Genomic DNA, 18,736 nt, shown 5'->3' with positions numbered 1-18,736 from the left:
ACAACGGATATGTAATAACAATTATTTGTAACGAGAGCCAGACAACAATCTGTCCTTTTACGGTTTCAGTAACAAGGAGCAATTTGATATGATATGATATGACATTTATAACGCGCCTATACACAAGTGTTTCAAGACGCAATGATGCAAGGGATGAGGTACAGAGGCAAGACAGACAACGATCTTACTAGGCCAGGTGTCATTCAGATTGCGCAAGTACAAGGGAAGGGGGAAAAGAAAAGTGTGTGGGGGGGTGCAGTACAAGGGATAATGAAATAATAACATAAAATAAATAAAGAACGGCCAGCTGGTGGCAAGTGCAGGGTGAGAGCAGACATAAGTGCTGGTTTGGGGACTGTAGGGATACAGAAAACAGTCCGCAGGTGCTGGGGTTGCCAGGAGGCAGCGTAAGTGTGCAACTGACAGGGCTTGGGCCCAAGATCAGATAGGTGGCCAGGTAACCGGTGCAGTCTCAGTATCAGCCAGGACTTCAGCAGGGGAGATGGAGAAAGAAATAAGAAGCAAATAGGAAGGTTTTTAGGTGCTTCCGGAACCGAAGATGGTTCTCCTAAAGTTTCATGGAGGTGGGGAGGCTGTTCCAGATGGATGTGCCAGCCGAAGAGAGAGATCTACTACCAACTTGTTGCTTGGAGAAGCGACTGACCCTGAGGGGGTTGAAGGCGGATGAGTAAAGAGCTTGAGACGGAAGATATTTAGGAAGAGAGAGTTGAAGGTATTGAGGCCCCAGGCCCCAGAAGGACTGTGGATGATGCAGAGGGTTTTGAACTTAATCCTTGCAGCCACAGGGAGCCAGTGGAGAGATTTCAGTCCTGGAGAGACACGATCCCTGGGCTTGTGGTCAAGGACAAGTCTCCCAGTCCTGTTCTGGATGTGTTGCAGAGGGCGTAGAGTAGAAGCAGGCAGATTTAGAAAGAGGCTGTTGCAATAGTCCAGCCTGGAGAGAACCAGAGCTCTGGAGACAGTGAGCTTCTGGGGGAAGGAGAGGATATGAAGAATACCTCTAAGGAGGTGCAGCTGGTAGTGTGACTTCTTAGAGACGTCAGAGACCTGAGGGGAGAAAGAGAGTGTGGAGTCGAAGGTGACCCACAGGTTCTTAGCCTTGCAGGTGGGAGCAGGAAGAGGCCCAAGAGAGGCATATGGGAGGCATGGGAGCAGATAGGTTGTAGAAAAATTTGAATGCGAAAGTGTTGCTTTTATTTCAATTTTAAAGCACTAATTTCTCCTCTCTAATGGAGCGGCATCTGCGTACCTTACTCGTTGGACATGGAAGATCATTTTTGGTGAAGAATGCAAAAAAGACTTGCATTAAGGGATCGAATATCGAATTTGGCATTAGAAGATCACCGTTAGCAGTTTCACCGAAAATGAGAATGATATAAAGTTTGGTAGCTACGAACTGTATTTGAAAAAAGTTATCCAAGTTTTCATGGACTTAATTGAATGTTTTTGTTGTTGTGCCAAAATGAAAAGTACTTCACGAATATTGTTGTTTTCTTCAAAATACATTTGTTCTGTCATTTCTATAAGAAGAAAGAAACATTTTGCATTTGTTATAGATATGTGTGCATTAGATGACCTTATAACATTGGTGATGACAGGGTACTTTTGTCTACACTGCCCACTAACGTCGTCAATGAAACAGGTGGAGCTCATTTTGAACAGTTAGTGATGTTAGCATTATGGAGGGCTAACACAATCAGTGCTGCGAGGGCTTTTGAAATTAACATGATAGAATATTATACAGTCTATCTAGTTTATTGAGAAATGTAAAGTAGATGGAGTTTATAAGATTATTTTCTGTGCTATTTTTTAACTGTGAAAGGTGGTTCCTAACAGAGCCTTTTTTATGTTGTTTTTTCATCATTATTTTTTTTTGCCGGAGAGGTTAGAAAGTAAGATGGGGAGGAAAATGAGAGAAGAGGTATTGGGCACAAATGTGGAGGGGCAGGTGGACAGGGGAAGATGTTGCGCATGTGTAACATCTAAGGTAGGGGGCAGTGTTTCTCATGCTCCTTGATTACAGCTTCAAAAGCACTTTGAAATTGCTCCCACTGAAGAGTGGTGTGTTGCAGTATATACAAAGGACTGTTGTCTTCAAATGATATGGATCAACGGCCTCTTTTATTGCTTGCAAGGTAGCTGGTGGGATTTTGTGTCCCACATAAGAAGGGTGTGTGGTTACAATATTGGTTGAGGAAGATGAGGTGGACCAAGACAGCCTACTACTTTCTAAGAAGGAAGAGTCTTTCTGAGAGCATTGCCGTGGTTGGATTTGGTGTGGCAGTGTATTGAGGTGGTCCCGTAGGAGTATTGTCTAGGTAGTCTGCAACTGAGTACAATGCTGCACTCTGCATTAAACTTTGGTAGCTTTAGCCTTTGGTACCTTCCCAACAGTGGTAAAGAACTGCCACATCCATGATTCTTTCTTGGTGCTAGAGGTAGGCACTTCCTCTACCTCATTTTCTTTATATATTTTATGTACAGTTTGAATTTTTGAATTTGTAAGATAATTGAACTATGTGTTGGTGTCTCATTTGGTCACGTTTATTATTGTTTGCAAAGAAGGGTTTTCTATATTATACTTCAGTGTTTTTAGGAGAGTGATAAAGAGGTATGACATTGTATGCTATGCTTATTTTTGAGAGAAAATATATTTTCAAATTAAGGTTGATTCTCAGTGACATTGTAAGATGTGATATGCTATGGTAGGTTATTTATGATGCGCTTAATACCGCAAGGTTTCTAAGCGCAGACCCGGGGATCGATCCTGTGTTGCTCCATGTCGTTTTGCTTCCAAGGCGAGTCTGTGCCCCTATGCTATCCTCCCGAGCCTGAGAATGAAGATGCATAAGAAATCCTACTATGCTTGCCAACTATTTTGGCTCTGTGTGTGCTTTGTAGTTGGATATTAAGCTGTTTTTTGTGACCCTATATTGGTGATTTTCTACTTTGTTAGAATTGTGGACGTGTGAAGTTACGAAGAGAAGAGGCGAAGATATAGGGGGTAATTCATAGAATTCAGCAACGTGCGCCAAAATCCATTTCCGCTCACAGCGTATTCATGGATTTTAACATCCATTACCAGCTATGGTGCAGAGTGACGCAGCGACCCTGCAGCAGCGCCAGTTACGCCCCCAACCCCTCCCCGTGCACCATGTACAGCACACAAATCCTGTGCATGGCGCACAGGCCCCCAACCATGAAAACACCTGTAAAACTCCCCGCGCACCCTTCCGAATACACGTATCCCGCTGCACGCGAAGTTTCATACACAATTGGCCCTGTGCGAGCAGGGTACGTACATTTCAGGGGTGCGCAGGAAGTTTCACACACGTTTGGCCCTGTGCGAGTGGGTACATGTATTACTGGGGTGCGCGGGAAGTTTCACATGAGATTGGCCTTGTGCGAGCAGGGTACATGCATTTTGGCGATGCGCGGGAAGTTTCACACGCAATTGGCCCTGTGCGAGCGGGGTAAGTGTATTACTGGGGTGCGCGGGAAGTTGCACATGCGATTGGCCCTGTGCGAGCAGGGTACGTGCATTTTGGGGGTGCGTGGGAAATTTCACACGCAATTGGCCCTGTGCGAGCGGGGTACGTGTATTACTGGGGTGCGCAGGAAGTTTCAAACACGATTGGCCCTGTGCGGGCAGGGTACGTGTATTACTGGGGTTCGTGGGAAGTTTCACATGTGATTGGCCCTGTGCAAGCAGTGTACGTGTATTACTGGGGTGCGTGGGAAGTTTCACACGCGATTGGCCCTGTGCGAGCAGTGTACGTGCATTTCGGGGGTGCGCGGGAAGTTTCTCACGCGATTGGCCCTGTGCGAGTGGGGTACGGGTATTACTGGGGTGCGCAGGAAGTTTCACATGCAATTGGCCCTGTGCGAGCAGGGTACGTGTATTTCCGGGGTAAGCAGGAAGTATCACACGTGATTTCACTGTCAGAGCGGGGTACGTGTATCCAGTGGGGTGCGCAGGGAGTCCCACACGTGAATTGGCAGTGTGGGTCCTCCCAGGTGTGCCCTCTACCCCCTCCACGGCCCCTGCAGGCAACCCACACCACTGGGGACTACCCTGCACCCCTGGTCATGTCCCGCAGGCAGCCCATCCATCATGGGCATGCCCCCCAGCCAGCCCACATGTCACCTTCCACTAGTGACCACCAACCCATGTCCCCCAGCACCCCCACCACCCAGCAGTGAGGGGCACCTGCCAGCAGGCCGAGACTCATGTCCCCCAGCACCCCCACACCTCAGCAGTGATGGGCACCTGCCAGCAGGCCCAGACTCATGTCCCCCAGCACCCCCAACCCCCAGCAGTGAGCCTCAGTCCCAGACTCATGTCCCCCAGCACCCCCACCCCCCAGCAGTGATGGGCACCTGCCAGAAGGCCCTGCCTCATGAACCCCGGACCCTCACTCCCCAGCAGTGAGGGGCACCTGCCAGCAGGCCCTGTGCATGTCCCCCAGCACCCCACCCCCCAGCAGTGAGCCTCAGGCCGAGACTCATGTCCCAGCAATCAACATGTCCTAACAAAACAGACCCATGTCCCTAAAGCCCACCCTAATCCCCCTTGCCCCCAAATCCAACCATGCAACCATCGACAGAACCCACTCCCAAAATACCCATGCCATGATAGATTAAATGAACCACCATGGCCATGCAGGAATGCACAACGTAGCCACACAGTGGCAACACGTGACTGAGGAAATGTTCAATGAGACATGCACAAAACCAATTACAGAACACAACACCAATTGTGAAGTAATACAAAATGTATTAAAAACATAAAGAACTGACTTTGAGGAATAGTAAACTGAAAATCAATGTACAATGACCGATGTAGAAAATAAATATCGTAAATCCAATGAAGTTAAAAAAAAGAAAAATCACGTAGAATAAAAAAGTGGTCCATTGACAATGTTCATAATAAAAACATAATCCAAATTTTTAAAAAAAACCATTGATCAATGGGAATATAGAAAAAGAAAGTATGTACAAGTCTGCAACTATATACAATGCAAGTCCAAATGGTCCATGATCCACAAACAAAAGGAAACCTACAAAAAAGTCCTAGGAAGAAAAAACTATATACACACGAAGTGGAGCAATGTCCATGAACTCCAAATTAAAAGAAGAACAAAGGAAATCTAACACTATCTTACTATATACAATGGCGGTGGGCAAGTCCTGCGGCTCAATCTGTGATGTCCCGGGCCAGGGCATCATCGAACTCCATGTCGATGTCCCGGAGGCGGGCCTCTGCCCTGGCCCTGAGGTCTCGCAGGCCTGTTCCAACTCCCTGCGAGTTGCCTCGAGGCACTCTGCTCGCCTCAACGCCCGACGCATGGAGAACTCTGCCCTAATCATGGTGAGCCGTGCCTCTTCCGCCCACCGCTGCTCCGCATCTATGTGCTGGCCCAACCGCTGCCACATGGAAGACACTCCCATTCCAGGGTTCTCCTGCCCTCTGGCCGATGCCTGCCCCTCTGATGTTGATGGCCCAGAGCCATCATTGCTCCCACCTAGAGCCTGCTACTGTTGCTGCTGTCCATGTTCCCTGTCTGATGCCTGCAAATCCTCCATCTGCTGGACTCCAGTTTTTGGGGTGTCCACCCCTGCTGGACCGCCGACTCCCGACTGTGGCAGGGATGGGATCTCCACCAAGCTGGCTGTGTTGGTCAGGCCAGGTCCACAGGGGGCCCTGGTGGAATCTGGGCCGGAAGACGGCAGGGAGAACGACTGGCGCATAGTCTCCACAGAGGAGGAGAGGTCCGCCAGAGTGCGCGACACATGTAGGAACCCACCTACCAGGGTCCCCCCCAACATTGCCACGTCGCGACGCTGCTGTTGGTGATAGCGTGCGTGCTCCCCTCAGGTAGCACGCACGTCATCACGAATGTCACGCGTGCGCAACACGACACCAACCAGGACGGAGCCCATACAGTCATGGGACCCCTCGTCCGCAGGTAGTGGAGAGGCAGATGACGTGGCACTCCCCCCTACCTGCGGACGTCCCTGGGACGGGGCATCCCTGCTGGTGCATGGTGGTGCAGTCACAGGGTCAAAGACAGCGACATGCACAGACCCCTCCGCAGTGACCTGTGCTGCCTCCTGACCCTGGCCCTGGACTGCACCACTTGCACCAGTGGTACTACCCCCATGTGCGGCTCAGTAGCGGGCTCCTCCTCCTCTGTGGAGACCACCAACCTGGATGTCTCCACACCGTCTTCTGCCATTGCAAGCCCCTGTGGAAGCTCACCCGGCCCTTCCGCTACAACCGTAGTGGCAGACGCAGCACCAGCTCCCTCGCTCCCAGATGTTGGCAATTCCTGGGAGGGTGGCTGGGCCTTGCGTCGCTGCCCGGTGGAGGCATCCCCGCCACTTGGCTCCACAGCTCCGTCTCCACCCTCTTCTTCACTTGACACTGCATAGAGGGAGACATAGAACACAAGCATTAGGGTACAGTACAATATTCCCCTAGACAGGAAGCAATATTACATGAGTGGCACTTCCATCCTGTCCCTCCACAACACATGGGTGAATGCACGCAACACACATGCAGAAACCGTCCCGGCACCTACAATCAACATCAGCATACATGTACAAGGGACTCTGCTAACAAAAATGTTGCCTTCAAACTCACATGCATCATGGCTCACACTGGTCCCATGCACACTCATCACCGGAGGGTCATGCATCATGGCTTGTACACCACAGACACAGTGGATAGACACAGTGGATACAACGGTGACGGCACTGCATGAGTGAATCTACACATCATCACGGACATGTGTCATGCATCCATGGCGTTTCAAAGTCACACACACACACACACACTTCTCAGACACACACACGTGCACCATACATGTACATGACAGCAGTACCCATCCCTCACCCCCCTTCCATGTCCAAGAACAGAGACTGGCATGCATTCATGTGTGCATTCCGCATACAGCTCCCCATGTTGCATTGGAACACATGCACCATCCATGTGGCTGACACATTACTGGTCTCACATGCATGACCATGATGTCCCTGCACACACACATCCATACATGGCCTTTGTCACACATACAGGCAATTATCAGACTACCAGCACATTGCAACATGCCCTGTCTCACACAGCAATGCTTGGCCACTTGCCACTCAACTCCAGACGGGTCTGCCTCTGAAGGATCTGGGCATGGAGCGCTGGGGCTATGTGTTCTAGGACCCTCATCTGGATGTTACTCATGCTGCCCCGGCCCCCCTCCGCGAGGCGCTGGGCCTTGTAGAGGGTCCTGGACCTCAGGTCCTACCAGCGCTTCTTGACGTGCTTGATGTCGCGGGTTGCCACCTCCTCCGCATTGATGGCAACCACTGCGTCCTCCCAGATCCTCAACCGTCCTTCCTTGTTGGTACGTGATGTTCCGAAGAGGGCATCATAATGCCCCAGGACATGCTCCACCAGGACACCAACTTCCTTATCACTGAAGCTGGTGGCCCTCTGCCTCTCTGACTGGGGGTCGCCAGTGGTCTTAGATGGTGTTTGCCCCAACATGGCGACCCCCGAGGCAGGCATGGGTGGGCAACTGGGTCCTGGGGCTGGACTGTGGATCGATGGTATCCCAGTCAGGAGTCTTCTGTTCCAGCAGTGGTGGACACAGCAACTGGACCCCTGCAGATGGCTGCCGTGCAGGCACCAAATAGCAGGGCATGTGGGCAGCAGGCAGGCAGCAGCAGATGGCTGGTGGGAGCGTGCTCGGGGCTCTTGGGGGCAGGAAGATGGCCTTTTGGGCAGGAGCACAGTCTTTGGTGTGTATTCGCGTGGCCAGCTTGATACGGAGTGATTTGGCATGTGAAAAAATGTGCACGTCAGTGTGTAATTCGAGGAAAGGCCCTTACTGCATAAGCGCGTCTGTGAAGCGACGTGCGTGGGCGTTTCCCTCGTAACGTGGGCATAGTGGTTCAGCACGCACATGAAAAAACTGCACGTCCGCGTGTGAATGCGTGTAATCCGAGGATAGGGCCTACTCGCGTAAGTGACGCGACGCGCACAGGCGTTTCCCTCAGCACGGGTTAAAGGTGAGCGGGGCCAGCAGTTCGCTGTACATGCCTTTCGTGGAGACTGACGTGTGTTGTTACTTCATGTTGTTTCGCGCACCATCACAACTTCACAGCGGATCAAGGACGTATCTCTTTTGGCGGGGTTATTGGCTACGAGTGTTTTTCATTATCACGCTAGTCAGACGATGAGTCGCGCACGCTATTTTTCCCACTGCGGGTGCCCCTGTGTATCGCACCCGTTTTCGAGGTCATAATAGCCTGCGTGTCCCACGCGTACGTGTTTTTCGTGTTACTGGGTGCCACCGCGTACTGCGGGAGGTTGATTCCACGCACGTAGGCTGCAGGGTTGCGTGCACGGTTTTACTGCAGTTTTGGGGTGCTTGAGCATTGCGTGACCCGTCACTACAACACCGGGGTCACATACAGCCTTGCAGGTGCAGGGGGGCTGTTAACATCTTGCATCCCACCCCCTTCACCACAATTGCCCAGGACAATTGTGGTGTACATCTCCCATTGGCACTCCTCCATCTGTGCCGGCACTACTCCATCTGTGCCATGGTTGGGAGGCCACCAAAGGTGAGGGGTGCCTCAGCTCGGCGTCCTCCTCGAGGCGGGCATGGTCAGGGACGTGGCTGGGGTGACCAGGGAGTAGGGGGACTCCAGGGTGTCCAGGGTGGCCGCAGAGGGGGAAGAGGCAGGGGTGTGCCACTTGAGCACGATGTTTTGCCATGTGTCGGTACAGTCATGCCACCACCCACTGTGGTTCCGGGAGATGCAGCTTCTGCATCTGGCACTGGCGCTCGGGTGACCCGGCAGTCTGTTTCATCGACTGCCAAGGGGTCAAGGGTAGTGGTAGCTGCAGGTGCAGCTTTGGAGACCACCACCCAGGCTCAGGGTCTGCCAGCGCAGCTGCGTTGGCATTTGAAGAGCCCTTGGGAGATTTCCAACAGGCCAGGTGGGAAACTGTAGGTGCATGCAGGGCTGCCCTGACCAAGACACGTGTCCCTGGGGCAGTAATGTCATCTGCTGCCCCGAACAGCCGGGTGTTGGCAAGTGCAGGGGCAGATGCAGCCAACAACACCCCAGTTGTGAGTCTGCCAACCAGGACAGTCGCGGTCAATGACCCTTCCACAGTGGATTTTGCTGCGCAGGGTCCATTAGAGGGCACCCAGCTGCCACTGACGCAAGTCAGGCCTTTGGTCGTCCCTCTACCTGCAACTCCCTTGGCTCGATCCACCGGTGCCACTGGCTATAGTGATCAGGGCGGCATTTGTCAGCCTGGATCTACGCCACAATCCAAGAGGAGGAAGGTTGCACCTGCAGCACAGGCTGGGATGCCACACACAGCCATGACCTCCAGCACGTTGAGGAAGAAGCCTTTCTGCAACCAGGAACTGGACTACCTCATGGACTACATGCTGGGCCAAAGCTGTGACATGCTAGTGGGTCCTAATTGTCAGACTACGGCTGCCCACCGTGATACCCACTGGAAGCAAGTTGCAGAACATGTGAGTGCATTCTGCCATGAGGTGCGCACGGCGCAAGAGTGCAAAAAGCGTTTTAATGACCTCAAGCACAGAGTTAAGGCTCAGCATGCCTCAAATTACAACTTGACTCTGGTGACTGGCAGTGGGCCTGCTTCTGAGGAGGAAGACCCCACTCCGCATGAGTCACTCGTTGCGGAGTTCATACCATCTGAATCGGTCGGAGTGGGAGTGATACCGGACTTTGATGCCCAGTCCAGTGAGTGCTGCTGCGTGTTTGTTGAGGACATGTGTGTTTTACTTGTGTGATGTGTTGTGCATGACTGCCACTACATGTCAAGTGTACATGGTTCTGATGTGCAAGTAATGCAATGCTTCTCTGATGCATGTCTGCTCTGCTGGATGGTGGACATGTGGAGCGGACAGTGACTGTCTGCATCACCACTATTGCACCCTACTCACATGCTGGTCACCAGGATGCCCCTCAAGTCTATGTTACAGCTCACTGGCCCTTCTGCATGTAGTGTGGGGTGACCTTCCTCTCAGCCCAGGGACTATGTCATAGCATGACTGACGTGCATGTGTCCTCTGCCTGCATGCGGGTACTCCATGTAGGCATGCTCCCTTGCCCCTCCACCCCCCGTCTGCACCCCAATTCCACCTTAACACTGGTATGCTTCAATTTTGCCGTTGAGTACATCCCTGTTCATGCGTCCTGTGTACATGCCAACCTCCAGCAACCAATCTGCCAGACATATGCTGTGTGGTACATCCTTTGTACTTGATGAAGGGTGTCTAACTTGGACTGTGCAGAGGTCAGATGCCCTGCAGGGACATGAGTGCCCATTCATCCTCCATGTGTATTCCACTCATGCCCCTATGTGTCCTTGACTGGATGATCATTGTAGTAGGAGTCCAGAGGAACCTACATTGCATAGCATTTCATACGCCTTCCCATTTCCACTGTGGCTCAGTTCTGCGTCGCACACATGTTCAGGGTGTGACAGTCTGTGTGTGTCACAGGCCTCAGCCTGTTTAATGGCCAATGACTCTGTCCAACTGGTGTAGTGTCTTCTTCACATGTGGGTGTACTCTGAAGGTTTCATCATGTGTCCTGCTTACTGTCCCATCATCATTGCTGTGTTGTCACTTGACTCACATGATGCAATTCATGCTAGTCTACACTGTCTGTCAATACACAGGTCTATGGTCAGCCATTTGATACCATGCTAGGCATCCCTGCATTTGCACCTGGGGGGGGAGTGGTTTGCTTGTAGCCATGCTAGCCATTGAATACCCATTGCACGTGATGGCTGAAGTTGACCTTGCACTGCCTTCACATTTTCAGATACACATCATGAAGTACTTGTATATGTAGACAGTGAGTAACGTACAACATTTCTGCACTGCATCGACCCACTTCTGTGCAAAATGACACCATTCTACATGCCTAATCACATAAGCAGTGTCAAGTTGACCCATCATGCATGGGACGTTCTCTTTTGTGTGTGACATGTCTGGTTGATGTGTTTGTTGTCTGTGTGATGTCTGTGTGTGTATGTGTGTGTGTGTGTGTGTTGTGTGCTAACATGTGTAGTGACATTTTTTCTCTCTACTTTTCAGATGATGACACAATGGAGCCAGAGGATGGTGTTGTCATGCCAGGCACAGGATTGTTATCACTACAGCAACATGGCACAAGTGGGGGTCGTGGGATTCCTCAACATCATTGCATGTGGGTGATGAGCAGCACCCTGTACCTCCCCCCTCCTGGGTGCCCTCCCTCCCCCGGGTCGTATGTGGCCATTTATGTTTTTCTTTTAGTTTAGTTAGTTAGGTTTCTATTTGATAGTTAGTTTAATTAGGTAATGTAGGTTTTTCATAGTTAATGTAATTAGTTAATATAGTTTAAAATTGCTTGTCTATTGTGCTTTCATGTGACAGTGTGGTGCTTTGTGGCTTTTGAAAGCATCTACTGTCTGTTCCAGCTGGGCCCTTCAAGCTTGTCTTGTGTGTGTGTTTGCAGCTTGGGGTCCTTGACTCACATATGCCACTCCTGCTTCCCTTATCCATGGGCTCGCAAGAATGGTTTGGTGTAACAGCCTATTACACAAGGGCTTTGGACTGTCATATCTGTGGCATGTCTGCTGCTGTCGAACTTGTGTTAGCACCCCCTAGTGGGGATGATAGGGGTGTTATTGACCACTGTTCTTCTTTCGCTAGATGGTGGGTTTCATGATTCATGTGTACATTAATTGCTATGCATTGTGTAGTATGTTTCTTATCTTTACTGTACATGTGCTTGTTGCAAATCATGCCGTAGATAGTGTGTTCCACACGTTGCCTGTGAAAGACGGACTGATGTACGTCTCTGACATGGTCCAGTCATGAAATGCCTGAAGAGACACACACAGATGAATTTAAAGCATTAATCATGTGTTTCATGCCCTTTCTGCAGGGGGATGAGCCTCCAGACCACCTTTGCCAGCAGACATGGCCCATTGGACGTCTGCAAGCTGCAAGCTGGACACGTTTGGTGGTGCTGACATGTGCATGTGTGCGCAAGCAGAGGCACAGGGATTGCGCTCATACATCCGAAAACAGCTGACGTGTTTCAAGAGACTCCAGGCAAGGTGAGCAGCACAGGGGGGCCACAACACAGCAAACCTTCCACCAGGCCAGTTGCACATGCGTTCTTATTAGCAGCACTGACAGTGAGCTTGGGCAAATATTGGTGTTGAAGCGCACAATACAGCTGAGATGTGTTACTGGACTAATGGCTAGTTGATGGGAAAGTTGTCTGGGGCACCTGCAGGGGCAGTGGCACATACCTTATGGTCCACCATGGTCCATTGAGGCACTTGTATTAGCCATGTAGTGTTGCGGGACATGGAAAGAAGCAGCTCACAGGGACAGACAGCAAGGGACAGACTTGTGTGCAGTGAATTTCATTTCCATGTAGAATTTGACACATGCACTACCTACTTTATTTCGGTCATGGTGGAACACGACTTGTTCTGAAGTCATACCTTGCTATATGTGTCTGGATGCTTACCCAGGGAACATTGCATGTAGTGTAAATCGTGACACATTGGTCTTCCATTTGCCATGCACCCACTGGCGCCTGACTTACTGCATTGACTGTATATGAACCATCACAGGGGTAATGTTATGTATGGGTATGAAGCATCCACACCAGATTGTTTGTTTGTAGAGTAGTTTGTTAGTTTGGGGAATATATGGTGGTGTGTTTGTGTGTTATGGGCACACAAAGATTAGTAACTGTGGCTCTCTTTGCAGCATTGAACTGCTCCTGTTACCGGACCTGAGAGTGCGCAGGCAGGAGGCCAGCACTCACCCCAGAGATAAGTTTCTCTTTGTCTTCCATTTGAGTAATTTGTTGTTATATGCATGATGATCAAGTTTGGTGTACTTGTGTATGTGTTAATGTGAATATTACAGTTTTGTGCATTTCCTACTTTCCCATGTCAATCCTACTCCCCTCTCCTGCCCCACATTCCGGTTATCCAGTATAGCAATGCCTGTCCCGACTGCATATCCCTGACCCTCCTTCCCCACCAGGGTCTCAGAGGCATGTGTGAGTTTGACCTTGCAGGCACCCAGACCACGGTGGGGGTGTATGGTTCATGCCACTCCTGCGCCTGTACACGGGAGCTGTGACAGTACACATCAGTTTGTGGTGCATCATTCTGTGTTATGTACCACACATGGTACACATCCTGTTGTGACATTGTTTTACTGTGCTACCTTGGTTGTTATGTCATTGTGGTAGTACTTGGGCTATGTGACGTACTGGTACTTCAAGTCATCTACTGGAGGCTATTCTGGTTTGTTTTGCTGCCTGCAGGCTTTTTCCTTGGCTTCTGTGTTGGCCTGATTTGAGTTCTCTTTGATATGGTGTTTTCGCAAGTGAAGGTGGCCTATGAGGATGCTGGACACTTTTTGCACACAAGGTGGGAGATGGTGACAAAGGGGAAGGGTGATCCTGTGGCCAGGAGAAAATCAAGGATGAAGGCTACATAACTCAGGTGCAGTTGTTCAGTGGGTCATGGTGAGTTGTGAGGGGGGGGGTGTTTTGTTGTTGACAGTTGCCTTGCCCTACAGTGTGATGCACACCCTGACATTGTAATTGCAGTATCCTATGTACATGATGTATTCTGCAGATCAATGCCTGTTCATGTGTTGTGTTTACCTTTCAGGTGTGAGGGAATAGTTGTGTCTTGACATGCTGGGGTGTACCCATGGTGAATGTTCACATGTGATGTGTAGAGGAAACTGATGGTCACTTGATTGCACATGCATATATTGAGTGCATGTCCCTACTGACTCACACACTCGCACTATGATCCACTACATGTACAACCACCCTTCCATGTCCACATGTACACTCTGTTTGCCTTCTGGTGCCCTCTGTGTCCTTGCAGTACATGATCTATGACCAAATGTGGATTCTGTACATGCGTAATTTGCTTTTTGATGTAGTTTGTCGCTTAGATGTGATGCTCAGGGTGTGCGTCACACACAATGGCTGTTCACTATGCTGTGCACTGAGCAGTGTGTTGCAGGATGTGGGCACGGCACACAGACGCTGCAGTGTTGATTTTGCAATGCACAATGTGCATGTAGACAGGCATTCATTGTTATGTTCCAACTACAACTGTTGGAATGCATTTCGGTATGACTTCTTTTGGGTGAGAGGTTGTTGGTCAGTCATTTAATCTGATTCCATGTCAGGCATCATTGTGTGATGCCACTTTACATTTTTCACATGTCAATGTGTACCTTATTAGTACTGTGTTGGTGTATAGCTATTGCTTTCCATGTCATGTTGTGGTTTGGGAGGGTTTGGGTGACATACCAGTGATAGTCATGGCCTGTTTTGCAGGTCTGTGTGAGTCACACCTTGCATGTGTGCCTTTTGGTCACACAGGATTGCTTATGTTTAAGTAGCTAGGGATGCACACAATGTGGCACTTCCATGGCAACATTCTCAGGGTGGTAAGGTTGTGACAGTTGACTGTCTCTTTGCCATCATTGATTGTCACCTGGTATGTGCCAGGCCTGTGTGCATTCCGCAGGGGTAGGAGTTTAGGTGAAAAATGTGGCCACAAGCTGGGTCCATTGATGAAACATATGGCCCTGCAAGTAAGAAGCAGATCATGATGGCCACGGATAGCCAGGGTCAGACTGTCACCATAGGGACAACCCAATTAAAAATTCAGGAAACAGTATTAGCTGCACCACCCCACCATCTATTCCAACTCATTGAGGGAGATCTTGAATGCCAAGGAAATATACACACTAACATGTCACACCATTTGAAGTTGGTAGCTACACGCCATTGTTTTAAACAGATTCCTCCCAATACACTGTTGGTTATGGTTCTTGAATTGATTCAGCCAACATTCCCACACACACTGACAAAGGTGGTAATACCTCCCCTACAGTATGCAAGAGCACACATGGCTACCCAAAATCCAAGGGGCACCAGATGATATAAAAAGATGTTTTTACATCATTAACCAGTTCCTAAACACCAATGGGTTCCTGAACTGCACACGTGTGCCATATGCCATGTGTGTCACCCGCTGGCAGGAAGCATGTGTTCCAGTACTGTAAACAATAGCAAACCCTAAATATACATAGTACATGTGATGCAGAAATGACCTGCACACCCTGTTTCACCAGGATCCATAGGTCCACCCAGGACTTCATGGTACTGTGAAACAGTTCCCTGAATGCATTCATGGCCACCCACATGGCACAACTCCATGTCTCCTTGGTAAGTGAAACATAGAGAGTGACAAGGGAGTGGCTCAGAGGTTAAAGAGTGAGTTCATGCTTAAGATGGAGGGCTCAACTAACATGACAGTGCGGGTCATTGGACAAATCTGATTGGAGAATGACTCAAATTATAAGATATATCCTCAAGAGAATCCCAAATGATACGATATCATACATCATTTATAACACCCTTTACACAAGTATGTTTAGGTGCGACAAGACAAGAGAGAGACGACAGAGGGAAGACAAAAAAAATGATCTTTCTAGGCCTTGTGTCATTCAGATCATACAAGTGTAAGAATGAAAAGCGCACACTGGAAAGGAGGGAGGAAGTGCAAGGGAGAGGGGAGGGGAAAATATGGCACAAGTGCTCTCAGTAAGTGCACCCAGGGCAGTGCGGCTCTGGGAAGTGCAACGAGACTACTGACTGCTTATCCTCTTAGAACTACGCTGTTATTATTCTCAGAAATGTTGTCACCTGTTCATGATGAGAGGTGAAAACACTGTACTCAGTACTTTATTCAAAGATGATGCTGATAAAATGCCTGCAGAAAATCGATCCAGTAAATACTAATACCATAAGTGATAAAGAGATTTGTATTGGATGATTAAACGTTTGCCACTACACATGCAGTAACAGTAATTACTGGATGTATAAACACAACACAAATGCATTTGAGAAAATGAGTAATGTATCATCGCTTCCAGTAATGCCCGTACCAGAAACAAAAACACCACATATGCTGAAGTAGACATCTCAGAGGGCAGCCAAGATAGGAGTTAAATCCATCAATAATAACAGAGAGGGAAACCCATCACTTTTTCAGTATGGTCTGCTTAGATGACTGTGATTAGGTTATGTTGGTGTTTTGCTGTGCTATTTTTGACATTGCAGGTAGACCAAAATGTCTGATTTTCCAGCACCTGTTGTGTCAGGTTATCTGCATCCTGTTTTTTTTCCAAAACATGTTTTCTCTGTTAAGGCATGTATTGGATTATGACATATCACACCTTTTTTTCTTGATGTGGTGTGGATGTCGAATTACTATGGTATGTAAGAAATGGGTATTGTGTATGCAATGTCAAATTAATGGGAGTGCATAGTGGGTTGGGGAAACAGTATTGCTGATGAGGTTTGTTAAGAAAGCTTCCTGGGACTGGTTAGGGCATATAGCCATTGAAACTTTAGTTCAGTGGGGATGGACAGTGAAGGAAGGGCATACATGCTGATATGTTTTTGTTCATTAGCAGTAGTAATTAGTTTGTTGGGAAAAGACAAGATAGTGTATTAGGCTATTGTGTTATTTTGCTGAAATGGGTAGAATCAGGAGAAGTAGTTAATTGTGAATGATTTCTGTTGAGGATGGCTAAGGAAGAGTAATTAAATGGTTGCTGGGAGACTCAAGAGTATGGTAGAGCCTAGTTATGTGAACACTAATGTACTTAATGATGTGTACTTAGAGTTGTCATTTAGCTGTTAAGTAGATGTTTGTGAGGTGTTTTATGGTGTTGCTAGGCTACTAAGCCATTCAAACTGTATTGATAGTGGGTGCGTGTAGTGGAGGGAGGGTGGACATGCTGATATGTTTTGCTGAATAGTAGTAGTAATTATATTTTAAAGGTTCCTTTTTTATTTTGGGGGCTAATTTGGAACTGTTTTTTTATGTTTGCTGTCATCTGAAAAGGGATCACATGTCTTTTTTATTTAAATCATGGTGGTATATTAGTTGTACTCACTTTAGTATATATCTTGTCTGGAATAAAAAAAAAAGAATTATCTGCACGCAGGGAAATTTCCAGGATGCAAATAACTATCACACTTGCATGACGGGCAGACACAGGATTGTCTGTTCCGCAGCTTTGAGTGAGTGTCTTGGTTCGTTTGGCCATACAAATCCTGGGTTGGCGGGCCCTTAAAGTCCATCTCCACCTGTTAGCCTGAGCTTGAAATGTATATTTTAAATTGAAAATATAAAGAAACACAATGTGTGAATATATCATTTCAACTTACTTTATACAGCTTTTTTTGTAAGATGCCATCAGGAAAAGAACAACAATGAGCTATAAGAAAGGGTTGTCTGCAGGGAAGTAGAGTTAAACAGTATCATTTTTTAAAAAGTAGTGTTTTGAAATCTGTATAAACTTAAGAAGTTGCTTAAGGTGACTACACCATTCTATACAAATATATAAAAAGTTCATGTGCTTACATATTATAAATCTTTTTTGGTTGAGAATGGAAATACACTTCTCATACTGAAAAGCTGTTTAATGGTTTAATGAGGAGAGTTACATTGAATGGAAAGAATATTCCACTATCTATTGATGAGAGTGGACGTAGCTATGAAGTCGCAAATATTGCGATTTCTAAAAAAGAAGAAATAATACAGTGTAATAATATGTCAATGGAAACTGTAGGTCAATCAAAAATGAAACGAATGAAGGGTTGTGAGGTATGGACTTGTGAAAAAACAGGAATGTTGGCGTACTCTCTAGCTTGTTTTGATTCATGTAGATGTAAGAGTGAGTTTCATCAAATACGGATGCTGGCAGCACATCATACTAAAATGAGATAGCTTCTAGTTAAACTGGATGAGTGCAAAACACCATGTATGTCTCTTGCAGTTTTAAATCAGATACCTTTGATTGGAACTGTAGAAAGTTTAGTTTCTACAATGCAAATGATAAATATGATGCATTTAAAAGAGTATGTGTACGTAGATGAAACACTTACAGGAAGTGGAAATGATTATCCAATGCTTTCAAAGGATCAGATTTGTCAAGGTTATAAAAAAAAGTATTGCAATGTTTCAGTTCTCTACTGAAAGAACTGCCATTGTGTATCTTGTCAACACACCTTTTATAAGTCTCAAGTGCAACCAGTCTATGTTGAGAACTCGGAGTGTTTGCTGAGTGTTTGGCAGCAACGAAGAAGAAGGAGAAGCTCTGTTGGAGTCTGTTCTTTGTTTCTACAACTGGAACCCTTAAGAACCACCCACAGACGCGGAGCGTAGCAGAGTGTTTGGCAGCAACGAAGGAGAAGGAGAAGCTCTGTTGGAGTCTGTTCTTTGTTTCTACAACTGGAACCCTTAAGAACCACCCACAGACGCGGAGCGTAGCGGAGTGTTTGCCGAGTGTTTGGCAGCAACGAAGGAGAAGGAGAAGCTCTGTTGGAGTCTGTTCTTTGTTTCTACAACTGGAACCCTTAAGAACCACCCACAGATGCGGAGCATAGCGGAGTGTTTGCCTAGTGTTCGTCGATGTGCGAGCAAATGGACCTTGAGACATCAGGAGACATGCACTCAAGAACACGGAGTAAGGTACGTGCATTAGATGTCTTGGCAGAAAAACAGTCTCTTAGTGCATCATTAGCCACTATT

This window comes from Ambystoma mexicanum, chromosome 6p, assembly GCF_040938575.1.
Source record: "Ambystoma mexicanum isolate Mex_15411 chromosome 6p, UKY_AmexF1_1, whole genome shotgun sequence".
NCBI classification, from domain to species: Eukaryota; Metazoa; Chordata; class Amphibia; order Caudata; family Ambystomatidae; genus Ambystoma; species Ambystoma mexicanum.
This window is presented reverse-complemented; position numbering follows the sequence as displayed.